Below are 14,785 nucleotides of genomic sequence, written 5' to 3' on the forward strand. Positions count from 1 at the left end.
CGATACCACCGCATCCCGTCTTTTATGATGACTGGCCGTTATCTTGTCTAATCAAACACCATCGGAGAGGCAGAAACAGAGAACGTGTCACCGGTCAATGCGACCGCATCAACCTGGTATTACAGTATCTCCAGGAACGGTGCTCCTCACAAATAGTTTAAAATAACTTAAGTTTTGGGTTGGTTGTTTTCCATCACATGTAACACTTGAATCAACCAGGCACAAAACAATTTACATGTTTTCTTAGTCTGATTTTGGGCACAGTACGGAGGGATATTCAGTTCCCACATGGAGCACAGTAGAAAGTGACGCAAAATGTCGCTTCCTTGTTCTCCAGCCGCTTGTTTACTCTGTAAACAAATAGAGCCTGCCTGGTGGACGTCATGGCAAACAGTATGACTTTGGCGGTACAGCAAACTCATTTGAAACATCATTTAAAAATATAATACACTGTTCATGTTTTCAGAGGCTGCTTTTAAATAGGCTTTACATGATCAGGATTTTTGGGGCCGATCAAGCTTAAAAATAAACGATAACCGATCACCGATCTGATTACAAGATGGAGCAATGTGTCTATTTACATGACTTGTTCATTTATTGTATATACTTGTGTACTGTATACTGTATTCATCCAGCCATCCATTTTCTGTACAGCTTATCCTCACAAGGGTCGCGGGCGTGCAGGAGCCCATCCCAGCTCAAATGATTATCTCGCATTTTAGACAAAAGTTAAAACACCAATGACCTCTAGGGGGCATTCAAGGATTGGCCACTGACATAAGTTTAGGTCAAATCAACATTACACACCGACGACGTGTTTTTTCACCGACAAGATTAAAAAACTTTATTGGCCGTCAGATAGTTACAGGACTGCGCAACAAGACACGTGACAAGGCTAAAAATAAACTAGCTTTTGGATTCATACGCGACCAAGACGCGGAGTTAAATGCGGAGCCGATCGATGTCGTCATTGATCGGATCGTCGACTTATGACATGAAAGCCGGTCATCATAAAATGCTAATTATCGGCCGATAACGATAACACCGATGAGATCGGCGTCAAGTCTACTTTGAAACAAAATAATTTACTCTTTTCAATTTATTTGAAAGTGAGTCGAGACTTTGCAACATTAGTAGCCACAACCACACATTTAAAATAAATGTAAATTCATAATAAATGTATGCATGCATACAGACATATTCCCCGGTGTCTCTAATGCAATTATTAAAACCTTTTAATTAATAACAACACAACTGCCATTAAGTTTACACAGCACTTCTCAAACCGCTTGAAGACACTTTACAGTAATCAGATTAATGTATTAAACACAAAATCAGGAGTGAAACAGATCTATGTATTCAGACAATAAATTGGACTTTTCACAACAAGAGAAAGGTCCACTTTCGCAGAGCATCAAAAAATTGAGATAGACTCTTGTCGTTCCTCCCCACGGAAATCTTTAGTAAAAGGCAAAAGATTTATACGATCAGAAGAGAAACAAGAGTGAACTACTTTGGTCACAACGAAGCCATGCCATTTTAACAGATGGTCTTCAATTCAAACAATTTGACCATTTCTTTTTTCACACAAATAAAAAAAATCCACCTACATTTGACATTCTCCAATATTCTCATCCTGTCACGCAAAAAGACAATGTAAACCTGTATAGATACTCTGAGTTGCCGTTCTGTGGGAACGTGACACATCTCATGTCATTTGATTGTTTGGTTGAGTTTTGGATTATTTGGACAATCTTGTGGGGGTGCACTGTTCCTGGAGGTACTGTAATACCAGGTCGATGCGTGGAGTGGACGGAGCAAGCCCCAATTCCATCTCCCAATTCCAAAAATCCATTTAATATATAGTATAGGGAACGTAGCAGATATAAAACTAATAAGAACAGATACTTCACTTGATCTTAACCAAAAGGTCGAGAAGCGATGCCAACATAACGCCCGAAAAGACGACCTCATTCTCCAGCCTACAAGCCAAAGTTATGGTGGCACATATCGACAGGATAATCACAGATGAGTCACATATGGACTCGCTAAACAACAATTATGAAACGAATGTCAACTGTGTTGTTTTTCAACGTTTATATTGAAAGAATGTTGTCAGATGCTCATGTTCCTTGGTCACGTGGTCCACGTCGATCCAATAGAATGCGGACATATCTTTAGCCGTGTATTAAGTCTTAAACAACCGAAGAAAATAATGAGTTATTTAGAATATAAAAAGGTTTTTGGTATAATGTTCTGGCCACGAGCTGAATAACTGTTTGCTCAACATTTTGAAATCAATGGCTCTTCCTCGCTCCAATACTTCCTGTGTTCTGCTTTGGGAACTGACATTAGGACTCTAGCGCCATCGTCGCAGAGGAGGCGAATTACACCCCTTCCACTAATTTAGTTCCACAACGTTGCTGTTCCTCATGTCGTAAGCGTTAATAATCGAATAAAAGCATGCCAGAAACGTCAAAATCCTTGAATATTTTCCATTAAACGTTTCAACGTATACCCCAAAACAGTAAGCAGGCCCTGCCCAAGAATTAATGCAAAAAACCACAGAGTGAAAGCAAAACCAACCCTTGTGAGGTACTTAACTATAATCAGCCATTGTCAAGTAACAACACACAACAATAGAAAAAGAAAATCCATATTCGTAAACAAATTTAGTTTGGTTGTCATACTTAAGTATAATAGTCTTAAGGAAATGCATGGTCACGAGTAGGCCCCATGTTTCGCAATTAGTTTTACCTGTTGATGTGAATGACATCATATCCAATTTTGCTTCCTTAAAATCTTATGACTGGTCACTCGAAGGAGATTGACAACTTAGAGGAGTCTGTATTAACATTTTGTTTCAGTTGTTGATGGCGAAAATGCAATTTTGTCATATAATTTGTTCATTTTACCGAATTTGACCGCTCGTATTCCAAAGTGATGTTCAGGTCACCTGGGAGATCTCAGCGTTCTTACGGAAAGGCTCAATAAGTGTCGCTATTGGACAATGACTTCATTATAAAACCAATGAATCTAATTTCGGGGGTTGGTCGCTCTCGGGATTCAATGGGTCGCAGACAACTATCAAAAACTTACGTGCATTGTTATTCTGATTTTCGGTACAGTACGCAGGCGTATTAAGTTCCCACATGGAGCATAGTTGAAAAGTGACAAGAAATGTCGCTTCCTTGTTCTCTCGCCGCTAGTTTACTCGGTAAACAAATACAGAGCAGCCCAGTGTGGCTGGTGGACGTCTTGGCAGCCAATAGGACTTTGGCGGTACAGCAAACTCATCTGAAAGGGCATTTACAAATATAATATACTCTACATGTACAAGTAGGTCACGACTTTGCAACATTAGGAACATGCGGGTGACAACAGTTGAGAACCACTGGAGAAGGCTTTTCTTCACCTGCTGCGTAAAAAAACATCCGATTGTATCTGTGTCATGCGCAATCGGCGTCAGTAGATGGAAGGTAGCGTTTGAGACGCATCATTGTAACCGGGTCTTTTTCGTGTCTGGCGTTCGACTAGACGAATGCATTATTTCATCGAGAAATACTTCTAATTATGTTTACATTCGATTTTTTTAATTAGTCAAATCATTGGTCTCTCTTAAACCCGAATGGGTGGATTATATGTTTCTGGGTGTGAATGACCCCACTTTCAAGTTATTTTATCGTGTCTCGATGCCGCTGTGCATTATGGGTATCCATTTACTGTCTCAATTTAAACAGAAATTCTCAAATAAGAAGCATATTTGTTCATGTATGAGCACACATTAGCGTTTCATCTTGCATATGTTCCGGCTTGCCCGTTGTGTGTATGGTTGTTCACGTGCTCATGACGACACCGTAGCCTGACATAGCGTACGCGTGAATGACTTGCTTGCTCGCGCCGAGTCCAACTGATACTTACCTGGCAGGAGAGACACCATGATCAAGAACGTGGTTCACACAGGGTGAGGCTAAGCCATTGCACTCCAGTTGTGCTGACTTCTGCGAATTCCCCAAATGTGGGAATCTCCACTGCATAATTTCTGGTAGTGGGGGACTGCGTTCGTGCTCGCCCCTGATTGTTGGTTCACGAAAAAGAAGAGTGTGTTCAATAGCGATGTAGTTGTGTGGTAATTAAGCATGGTACTATGTTACCAATCGTGATGAGTGTTTGAGTGTACTGAATCACTCAAAAGTGTTCATCAAAAACATTCGTTCACGTTCAGTTCTTTTTCACAGTCATTCAAGTGCTTTCTTCTTCAGTTAATGATCCATCCCTGAGGCTCACGTTCACTCAACACATTCACCCACCTTAATGTTATTGTTATCTAATCAGTGTAAAGCGGATTTGAGTGTCCTGAAAAGCGCAATAGGTTTAATCTGTTATTGTTATTATTATTCTTGAAGAAAAAGATAAGCAATGGGAACGTCAACTTCCCCAATATGGCCACTAAGTAGTGTTGAAGGAGGCTTTTCTCCGCCAGTCCTTCGCGTGTTCGTTGAATTTCGGATGCTGAGAGTGTTGGTCAGAATCAGAGACTGGAAATGAACTTCTTTAAGATCTTTTATTGCAGAATATTCTGGGCACAAATGTTCTACAGGCAAAGGCTGCAGCTGCTCAAATGAGCTCAAATGTGCACTTTTTTAGCATTCAGTGCGAGATTATATACAGTGTTCAGGGCGGTGTTTAAAGCGTGAGCAGGGTGGATCCAAGGTCACAGCAATATCTCTTCTTGGCACAAAACATCCTGTACTGCGGCTGACATGTAGTTTCACAGTTATCAGAACATTTTGCTACTGAGGTTAGGTTACACAACATAACAGTGCACAAATAAGTCTATGTATGAGCATGACATCATTATATCACGTGCGAGGGCCTTCAAGCCCCCTTTCGGACTCGAAAGAGTCCGACACCAGGATATGTTAAATAGTATGTAAGAGAATGTACGATTACAAAAATATGCCTGCGGGGTCATCGAGCATCTCAGGGGATTCCCCTGTAGACAGGAGTGGCATCATCTGGGCGGGGTTATTAACTTCTCTTTTTTTGATAGCTGCAGTAATGAGTCGCTGGCTAAGAGAGCGCAAGCAAGGAATGCAACAACATCCACATGTTGTGAGAAAAGCAGCAAACACAGCAATAGAAATAAAAATAGAAGATAGCAGAGCCTTATACCGTCCAAAAACACTCATCCAATTGTCCCAAATAGAAGTATCTACCCCTGAATGTTCTTTCATTTTTTTTGTTTAATGTTCTGAGCCCATCAATTGCAGAGGTTAGGCTGTCATCAGAAGCTGTGTTATTAGGAATAAAAGTGCAACATTGTTCGCCAAACATGGAGCATACGCCTCCTTTTTCTGCCAGGAGCATATCTAAAGCTATGCGATTTTGGAAAGCCATCAGAGAGGTGGCGGCCAGTTGACCATGTACTGCTTAAAATCTGCTTTGTGTCCAATTTCCTAAGCGTTGCACATTGTAATGTATGTAATTAAGTCTATCTGTGTTTTTATTTATAGTACACCACCAACAAAATGTGGATTCAAATCCTGCGGCTAACTCTCTTGAGATGTTAATATAATAATAATAAAAACATCATTATATCACGTGCGAGGGCCTTCAGTAGGCACGTTGGTTAGCCGCGCTGTTACAGCGAGCTTGCGTGTCTCGTCTTCATAATTATCATATTAGCATTAGCATATTACTCCAATTCTAAAGTATTTCCACTGGCTCCCAGTCGGCTGTAGAATAGATTTTAAAGTTCTGTTACTGGTCTATAAATCACTAAATGGTTAAGGTCCTGAACACATGAATGAAATGCTAATGCCCACTGTGCATGCTTTTAAGTCCAGTTAAAAACTCTTCTTTTTCTTCTCATGCTTTTTAGAGCATTTCCTCTTTTAAATGATATTTCTTGCACTGTACGCAGTTTTAGTTGTGTTTTCATTTTTCTCTTTGTTTTAAATGTTTATAAGCTGTTTTGTTTCTTTGTTTTGAATTGCTTTCACTCATGTAAAGCACATTGAGTTACCTTGTGTATGAAATGCGCTATATAAATTGCTTTGCGTCCCTATGACGTAGACGTAAGAGACTGTATTCTCAAATTCCCACAATGCTGTGCGTCAAAACAGTAGACAATCTCGATCAGACATGCCCAAAGTCCGGCCCCTGGGCCAAATCCGGCCTGTGTTCATATTTCCACTGGCCCGAAGCCTCTGTCATAAAACCAATAATATGTGGCCCGGCAGTACAAAATACACGCGCAATTTTATATTTCACCACAGGATGGCAGTAAACTTGTGGCTGAACTCTCACGGGGTCGTTTTGCGCATGATCTGTTTTTTGCCCATTTCTAAAATGGCAACTAGAAGTAAGAAAAGGAAAGTTGATAGCGAGGGCCGACGTTTCCAGGACAAATGGAAGTCTGAATATTTTTTCACTGAGTTTAGAAACAACTGCGTCTGCCTAACGCTGATTGCCAAGCACTGCAAACCTTTTACTGAGGGTGAATTTATGAAAGACTGTGATGAAAATGGTGGAGAACATTTGTCCACCAACAGTTTGCCAATGTTTTCCTGAGCCAAAAAGTTTGGGCACCCCTGGTATAAATCTTTTGCCTTTTACTAAAGATTTCCGTGGGGAGGAACAACAAGAGTCTATCTCAATTTTTTTATGCTCTGCGAAAGCAGAGCTGCCTTTGCACTGTGAAAAATCAAAATGCATTTCTAGTGGTGTTATACGCATACGGTATTTATAATTGTAATATAGTGTTAGGTACTAACGGGTACAGTAGGCATTGTGTGTGTGCTTGTCCACAATAATCAGAAAATCGTACTGAGGTGTCGTTCACAGAATTATTGAGTTCTTTTTCAAGGAATCATTCAAGTGCAGAACAAAAGTTTTGTTTAAGAACAGTATTGCGCTTATATTTTTTGCTTTTAATGCGCTTCTTCTGTGACTTTTTAACTGCGCTGCTTTTGAAAACATCCTCGCAGCTGGCACTGATACCCCATTCTTCTGCGATTCTGGTTAATTGTGCACAAATATTGTCTTTCGTGTGTTGTCCAGGAAGAGCACCTTTCTAGCATGTATGCCAGCTTTTGCCAGTTTTCATTGACGATGTAGCATGTGACTGTTAAATATGCCTCTGTGGCTATTGTTTGCTATTGTGGCACAACATCCATTAAAGACTTTGTATTTTGAATTTTGTGTCCGGGGTCGAGTGTCCTCACAAAATTCCCGAAGCCGTCATACTCCACCACGGAAAGAGGTTGCAGGTCTTGTACAATCGTTTCTGCCAGGATCTCCTCTGCTCTTTGGGAATCAGGTAATCGAAATAATACATTCAATAAGAACGAAGCACTTCTATGTGATAGTGTTCCTTTCACAGTTAACACAAAAGGGTAATAATATTCAATTATGATCCAGATTATATTCACTATATTTTTTTAGCTCAGGCCCCCCAAAAGCATAGCACGAAGCGCTTGCAGTATGCTCTGCAGTCAGGGATGGTCCAAAGTGTCTTCGCCACCTCGTGGTGAGGTGGGCGTCCTGCCTGGGCCAGTCTTCGGCAAATTGAGACAAGAGCTGACCCAGAGCACAGCTCCGGCCCTTTTACGGCCGGAGCGAGACAAAAAGGGGTTGGTTTACCCCCTCCCTCCTTCCTTTCACACCACCTTCGGGACCAAAAGGGGAGCTGGGCCGCCTCTGAGTGTTAATTTTCCATTTTGGGATTGTTTTGTGGTTTAAAACCAGTGGAATCAAATATTAATTATTGGATTTAAGATAATGAGACCATTTTCCCGCTTTGCATTGTCCCACGCCCATCCTCTTTAATTCCTGTAACGAATGTTTCAAGTGTTATGTGATTTGGTGAGAACCCTGTAATATTTGCACGGTGGCATTTGTGTGGTGTGGAGTGAAACATTTCATCTGGTTCAGTTGACAACAGATTCGACATCAGACATTCAATTTTGCAGAAATACAGTCACTAGTGGCGTTCATGTAAAGTTCTTAAAATATTAACTCCCAGCCAAGTCCGGTAAAGACTGTGTTTAATGAACCCGCGTCTGCAGTGGCGTTCCGTCGCGAGCACACCGTCCATTGTCCGGCTTGACTGGCCAAGTGATCCGGTACACAGCAGGGTGGAGATGCCTTTGTTGATGAAATCCTCCGGGCTGGCTGGTGGTGGAAGTTAATTAATTTAGCGTTTTGGTGCGAACTAGGAACCTTTGTTCCGGGTGCTGGTAATTCACTTAGCGTCGGCATGCCAAAGCAAATGTCTGTGTGTTGCTTTTGATGATCATGGCTGGTGATTCACTTAGCATCTGTATGTGAAGTTGAGTGTCGCCACTCCGCGGGAAGAGCGAGCCTCGCCAGAGACTGGGGTGCTGGGTGTCATCTTTTCATGACGTGTCCGCTAGAGGCCTAAGTGCCTGCCTTAAAGCAGGAAATGTGGCGCATTTCTTAAATTCAACCACAGAATACTAACACACTATTATTGTTAGTTGTAGCGTATATGAGTTAGATAAAAATGCAATCAATTTAGGAGAAACGAATAAGTCGGAAGTGACACCTGCGTTACTTACGGTTTAGCGTTTAAGTTTAATCGTTAAAATCAACTATTTTATTGAGAAAAGGGGAACCACGTCACTTTTTAGATGTATAAAACAGGACAAAGTGACGGCAAACCTTTTTTCCTCAGTCTCGTAATTTTAAGGTGGCTACAAGAATTAGATAAGAGTTCTAGACAGCCAGAGGTTTTTTTTTTTTCTCGAACCCAAACACACACAACTGACGCCCATAGTCAATTTTTATAGAAGATGTTATGAGATCTAACATGGGGAATCTACAAAGGGAAACAATGCAGGAAACAACAACAAAACAAAGGACAGACGAACATTGGCAAAGGAGACTGACTTGTGATGTCAGGTTGGAATGAGAGGGTAGTGACAAATGCATATAGTTGGGGGTTCCTGTTCTTATTCATTTAAACCCAAATATGCACTAATCTGTACTTTTAGTAACAGCATGTTGGACTGTGTGTTGAACACAAGTGAGGCAGACGGGTCGAGCTTCCAAATATTTGGCCGGTCCAGTCCACCCGGGGGAATAGTTGGATTTGGCGGAAAGGAGGAAGGGAAAAAAAGGGAGCACAAAAGGTTCCCAGGCAGGACGGCCGGAGCCCGGGTGTTGCTGCTCGTCAGACGTTCGGCGCGGACGTGTGCTATCCGCTTCCGTCCCCACAGAGCTTGCCCGAGCGCCCAAAAAGGGTAGCTCGGAGCGCTGGCAGGATGCCCTGCGGTGGGGAAGGGTCCGATGTGTCCTCGCCACCCTGTGGTGCGAGATGGGGCGTCCTGGCTGGGCCAGTCTCCGGCAGGTTGGTTGGACGGAAAAAGAGCAGGGGCTCCGGCCTTTTATGGCCAGCTGCAAAGGAGGTGGTCCCACCCCACCCCCACCTCTTATATCACATTCAACTCCAGTGAAGACTGTAATTAGTTAATCCGGGGTTGCAGGTCTTTCCACTACCTGTGGGTGTCGCTAGTGCGCCGTCCATTGTCCCAGCTCGGATGGACAAATGTCTATAAAGACAGCGGGAAAGAGGAGTCTTTGTTGTTGAGGCTCTTCAGGCTGGAAGTTAATTAATTTAGCGTCCAGCAAAACCAGTGTCTGTGTCTCATCTTTGATGCTACTTGGGACGGTCTGTAATTCATTTAGTGTCCCTGTGTGAAGTTAAATCTGGCATCCTCGTGGTCGTCTCCCTGGGCAGGGGAGCGGCGACAGCGATGCCGCTTGGTCTGGAGTTTTGGGGGGCACGGTGCCATGTCCGTTACATATCCCCCCTTCGTCGGCTTGATCCGGCTCGATGGCGGATCTAGGCAACATCTCTTTGGAAGATGGCACAGGTTGAGAGGAACACACACAACAATGCAGTTAACAAAGTACAATATTAGTGCATATCACCCCCCACCCCCAATACCCCCCCCCCCCCCCACCTCATAACGTGTGTGGATAGATGTGCGTTGGTGTGTATATTGGGATGGCAGTGAGATCAGTAATTCCCCCAAATTACTGGGGAGAAGCTAAACTAAGGGTAAACATTAACGAGGTGTAGAGTTCTCAGTAAAAGGAAAAAAAACAAAAAACAAAAGGAGAAACTCAACACGGCTCTACGGAGGAGAAAGAAAGAGGTAGCTGGCATCAACTTAGCACATAGGGGGCACAGCAGTCAGGTGTAGAACCCGAGTCATCAGTCAAGGAAAGGGAAGGTGCCAAGATTTTGGGTCGCGCATTTGAGCACTGGTTCAGAAGACCCTGCAAGTTTTGAGTCCTTCGCTAGAGCAGGTAGGCGATGCCGAAAGTCATGCAGTAACCGAGGTGACATTGTTGTCAATGTGGGTGATGTCAATCGCCTGAGTTCTACTTGTCTACTTGTGACGGGACTTTCGGACAGGGGAAAACGGCCTCAGAGTTCCGTGTGTGTGTCTGTGATCTTGTAATCTTGTTGAGTTCTGGACATAAATACGGATCAAATTGCAATGATTGTGAGTTCATTCTTGTCATATACTGCCTGCAGTTCCATTATTGTAGCCGGGAGGGCGCTTTGCATTCTCTCTCTCTCCCCTCCCTTCTCTGTTTTCAGCACCTGTCTCCAATCAGCCTTATCACCACCGGTATATAAACCTGCCTGTGCCAGGAAATCCTCGCCGAAGTATTGCAGTTACTTTCAGTTGTACCACGGCCCATTTCCCTCCCGTAAGTCACCCTATTCCTCGTTCCCTTTTTGACTCCTGTGTCTCCTTGTTCCAGTGTGTTTTCCCCCCGTGTTCCTGATCCACGTAATTCCTGCCACCAAACCAGCCGCCTGTCCTCACCACTGCCTGCCACCTGTCCACCCCGCCGCCTGCCAACCCACCTAGGACACCGCCATTACCTTTCATCAATAAACTATTCATCCTTTCACATCTGCCTCCGACTGCTCTTGGATCCAGCCACTCTCTATTTGTGTCAAAATACTTCGGCCATTATGGACCCAGCAACTCCGGAGGCACTGATGAACGCACTCACTCTCCAAGGAGCCCACATAGGAAAACAAGAAAAGACTCTCCAAGAACTCACGGAATCCCTACACTCCCTCACACAACAGCTATCCCTCCTTTCTTCGACGATGCTAGCTAACCCTCCACCTGTAAGTATGCCTTCTGAGCCCGCAGCCTCAGTGCCACCATGCCTCATGTAAAAAGAACCTCATGTTCCGCCGTCCGAGCCCAACTCCGGGGACCTAGGTGCATGTAGCCAGTTTCTACTCAGTTGCTCAATCATTTTCAACCTTCAACCATACAGTTATCAACAATCCAAAGTAGCGTATGACGCTAACCTACTCCTCCGCAAAGCAGCTAAATGGTCCACTTCCTTATGGCTAAACTCCTCCCCGGTACTCCACTCATTCAATTCCTTTTCCGAGGAACTTCGTAAAGTGTTCGATCACCCCATTCGAGGAAAAGAAGCCACCCGTCATCTCCTCACGCTCACGCAGGGTGCTAATTCTGCAGCGGAATATTCTGTAGAGTTCCGGATATTGGCGGGTAAATGTGGGTGGGATGACGCGGCACTTCGGGGGATTTTTTCCAATGGCCTTTCCGAGCAACTTAAGGATGGGCTATCAGTCTGGGACGAGCCCTCCTCTCTCGAGGATCTTATCGACCTTTCCATCCGCCTGGATAACAGACTGCGAGAGCGTACACGAGCGAGGGGGGTTCGCTCGCGCAAAAACCCTCCCACTCCGAACGCTGCGCCGTCAGCTTCACACCCGCTTCCCGCACAGTGTTCCGCCTTTCCGTCACTCCCCGTAGCCACTGCAGAGCCCATGCAAGTTGCTAATTTACGGTTAGATCCACATGAGCGTCAGCGTCGTATCGCCCAGTGGCTGTGTATCTACTGCGGTCAACCCGGTCACTTTATTTCCTCATGTCCCCTCTGGCCAAAAGACCAAGCTCACCGCAACCTGAGAGCGTTGTGGTGAGCCAAACCTCCCTTCCATCAAGCTCTCCTTCTCGCATGACCGTTCCCGCTTTCATTATAGTTTCGGCTCTTAACACCCCCATCCCTGCCCTGATTGATTCCGCTGCCGATGATAATTTCATTCATGAAGCCATAATTCACCAGCTCCAAATTCCTCTCAAACTGTTTCCGTCTCCGAAGAAGGTCACAGCCCCGGATGGCTGGATCGTATTTCGTAAAGACCTGTCCATTTCTCTACCCCCCCACCACCCGTATGAATGTGCTATTAATCTGCTGCCGGGGGGCCCTCTTCCCTCCAGCTGTCTCTACAACCTTTCCCGACCTGAGAAGAGGGCTATGGAGGACGATATCCATGACTCTCTGGCTTCCGGACTCATTCGACCTTCCTCTTCTCCAGTTGGAGCCGGCTTCTTTTTTATTGCAAAGAAAGACACCACTCTACGCCAATGTATTGACTTCCGTGTTCTCAATGATCCCGTGAAGAATAAATCTCCTCTTCCCCTCATCGACCCCTCGTTTGAACCCCTCTGTGACACCCAGGTATTCACCAAATTGGATCTACGGAACGCCTACCACCTCATCCGTATCCGAGAGGGGGACGAATGGATCCTTCAATACCCCTTTCGGACACTTCGAGTATCTGGTCATGCCATTCGGTTTAACCAACGCTCCTGCAGTTTTCCAGACATTTATTACTGACATCCTCCGTGACATGCTCAACCGGTTCGTATTTGTATACCTTGAGTATACTCCCCCCACCAGCCCTGACAAACCAGAACCCAGTATACCTTCCCTCTTGCAATCAACTTCTTAAACAGCTAACCTACAATTCCATTGCAACATGCTGCCAATTATTTTTGTCTGCGTTTGCTGTCACATTTCTGTCGGGCCAATTATATATTACTCGTGCACTCACTGTAGTAGTCTCGCCACGCTGCACTATTTGCATATCTGTTGTTGACCAATACTGGCCACTCATGCCAGAGTAGCATCTGCTCCATTTGCACACTGCTTGAGTATCTGCAACATTTGCACAATCAACATTGTCCAAGGTTATCGCACTACTCGCTTGAAGTCTCGGCACCCTTTGCACAATGGTCATTGCACCGGACTATTGCTATAATACTCATTTGAACTGCTCTAAGTGCTAGAGGGCTCTGCATCTTTTTGCACAATTGTCAACATTTTTTTAAATAAAACATTGTACCGGCATTACCAGATAACTAGCAACCCTTTATTGCTCAGTGACTGGTTTTGTCAATGTCTTTATGTCTCAAATGTGTTCTCTGTCAATTGTCTGTTGTCGTACTAGAGCGTCTCCAATTACCGGAGACAAATTCCTTGTGTGTTTTTTGGACGTACTTGGCAAATAAAGATTCTTATTCTTATTCTGATGACATCCTAATTTTCTCCCGCTCCCCTGAAGAACAGCGCTTCCATGTACGCCAAGTCATTCAGCGTCCCCTTGAAAATCGGCTATATGTTAAACCTGAAAAGTGAGAATTCCACCTCTCCTCCGTACACTTCCTGGGCTACGTCATCTCCAAAGGTCAACTACAACCCGACCCTGCAAAGATCCAAGCAGTCGTTAACTGGCCCACTCCCACCACCCGCAAAGAACTACAACGTTTCCTTGGTTTCGCCAATTTCTACCGTCGGTTTATCCGTGATTACAGCAAGGTCGCTATTCCCCTCACTAGCCTCACATCCGCCAGCTCCCTCTTTCGTTGGACCCCGGCAGCATCCCAAGCGTTCAACCGACTCAAGACCCTGTTCACCAGTGCGCCCATTCTTCACCCCCCCCCTCCCTCCAGTTCGTGGTCGAGGTTGACGCCTCGGACACGGGGGCAGGGGCTGTCCTCTCGCAGCGGGACCCCACGACCCAGAAATTGCACCCCTGTGCCTTTATTACTCGTCGTCTGTCCCCTGCTGAGAGGAACTACGATGTCGGCAACCGAGAGCTACTGGCCATTATGTGGGCCTTGGAAGAGTGGAGGCACTGGTTGGAGGGGACTGAACAACCATTTATCATTTGGACCGACCACAAGAATCTCGCTTACTTCCGTTCCGCCAAACGCCTTAACCCCCGACAAGCTCGCTGGGCTCTCTTCTAGAGCAGGTTTAATTTCAATCTCTCCTTCCGCCCTGGCTCCAAAAACGGCAAACCTGATGCCCTGTCTCGACTTTATTCACCCCCAACAAACTGGAACCCATTCTTCCTTCCTCGTGCTTCATTGGTGCTGCCACTTGGCAAATCAAACTGGTGGTTAAGGAGGCCCAAAAAGCTCACCCGGATCCCAAGACTGGGCCTCCAAACCGCCTGTTCGTACCAGATTCTGCACGCTCTGACATTCTTCAGTGGGGTCATACCTCCAAACTCACCTGTCATCCTGGCACCATTCAGTTCATCCAGCAGCATTTCTGGTGGCCCAGCCTTGTTCAAGACACCCAGGAGTTCGTCCAAGCCTGCTCCGTCTGTGCCCAAGGGAAGCCTTCACACCTGCCCCCAGCTGGGATGCTGCGTCAATTGCCTATCCCTAGCCGCCCTTGGTCCCATATTGCTCTGGACTTCGTTACCGGTCTACCTCCTTCTGAAGGTAACTCTGTCATTCTCACCATTGTCGATCGTTTTTCCAAATCTGTCCATTACATACCTCTCCCCAAGCTACCATCCGCCTTCGAAACTACTGACCTCCTTGTCCAGCATGTCTTTAGACTCCACGGTATTCCCATCAATATTGTCTCTGACAGAGGTCCTCAGTTCTCA

The 14,785-nt window shown here is 45.0% G+C and overlaps 3 non-coding genes and 1 pseudogene across 3 annotated transcripts; 2 read left to right on the forward strand and 2 right to left on the reverse strand.

Annotated features, from left to right (window-relative positions):
• Positions 1 to 1,394: 1,394 nt before the first annotated feature.
• On the reverse strand, positions 1,395 to 1,508 carry LOC133488390 (U5 spliceosomal RNA). Its single transcript, XR_009791649.1, has one exon. It is a non-coding gene; the product is annotated as a U5 spliceosomal RNA (small nuclear RNA).
• A 250-nt stretch (positions 1,509 to 1,758) lies between these two features.
• Positions 1,759 to 1,943, reverse strand: LOC133488388 (U2 spliceosomal RNA). Its single transcript, XR_009791648.1, has one exon. It is a non-coding gene; the product is annotated as a U2 spliceosomal RNA (small nuclear RNA).
• Positions 1,944 to 3,913: 1,970 nt separating this feature from the next.
• Positions 3,914 to 4,077, forward strand: LOC133488384 (U1 spliceosomal RNA). The gene has a single exon (XR_009791646.1). It is a non-coding gene; the product is annotated as a U1 spliceosomal RNA (small nuclear RNA).
• Positions 4,078 to 6,583: 2,506 nt separating this feature from the next.
• LOC133488392 (U5 spliceosomal RNA) lies at positions 6,584 to 6,690 on the forward strand (annotated as a pseudogene).
• The last annotated feature ends 8,095 nt before the right edge of the window (positions 6,691 to 14,785 follow it).

The sequence above is a fragment of the Phyllopteryx taeniolatus genome, chromosome 13 (assembly GCF_024500385.1).
Source record: "Phyllopteryx taeniolatus isolate TA_2022b chromosome 13, UOR_Ptae_1.2, whole genome shotgun sequence".
NCBI classification, from domain to species: domain Eukaryota; kingdom Metazoa; phylum Chordata; class Actinopteri; order Syngnathiformes; family Syngnathidae; genus Phyllopteryx; species Phyllopteryx taeniolatus.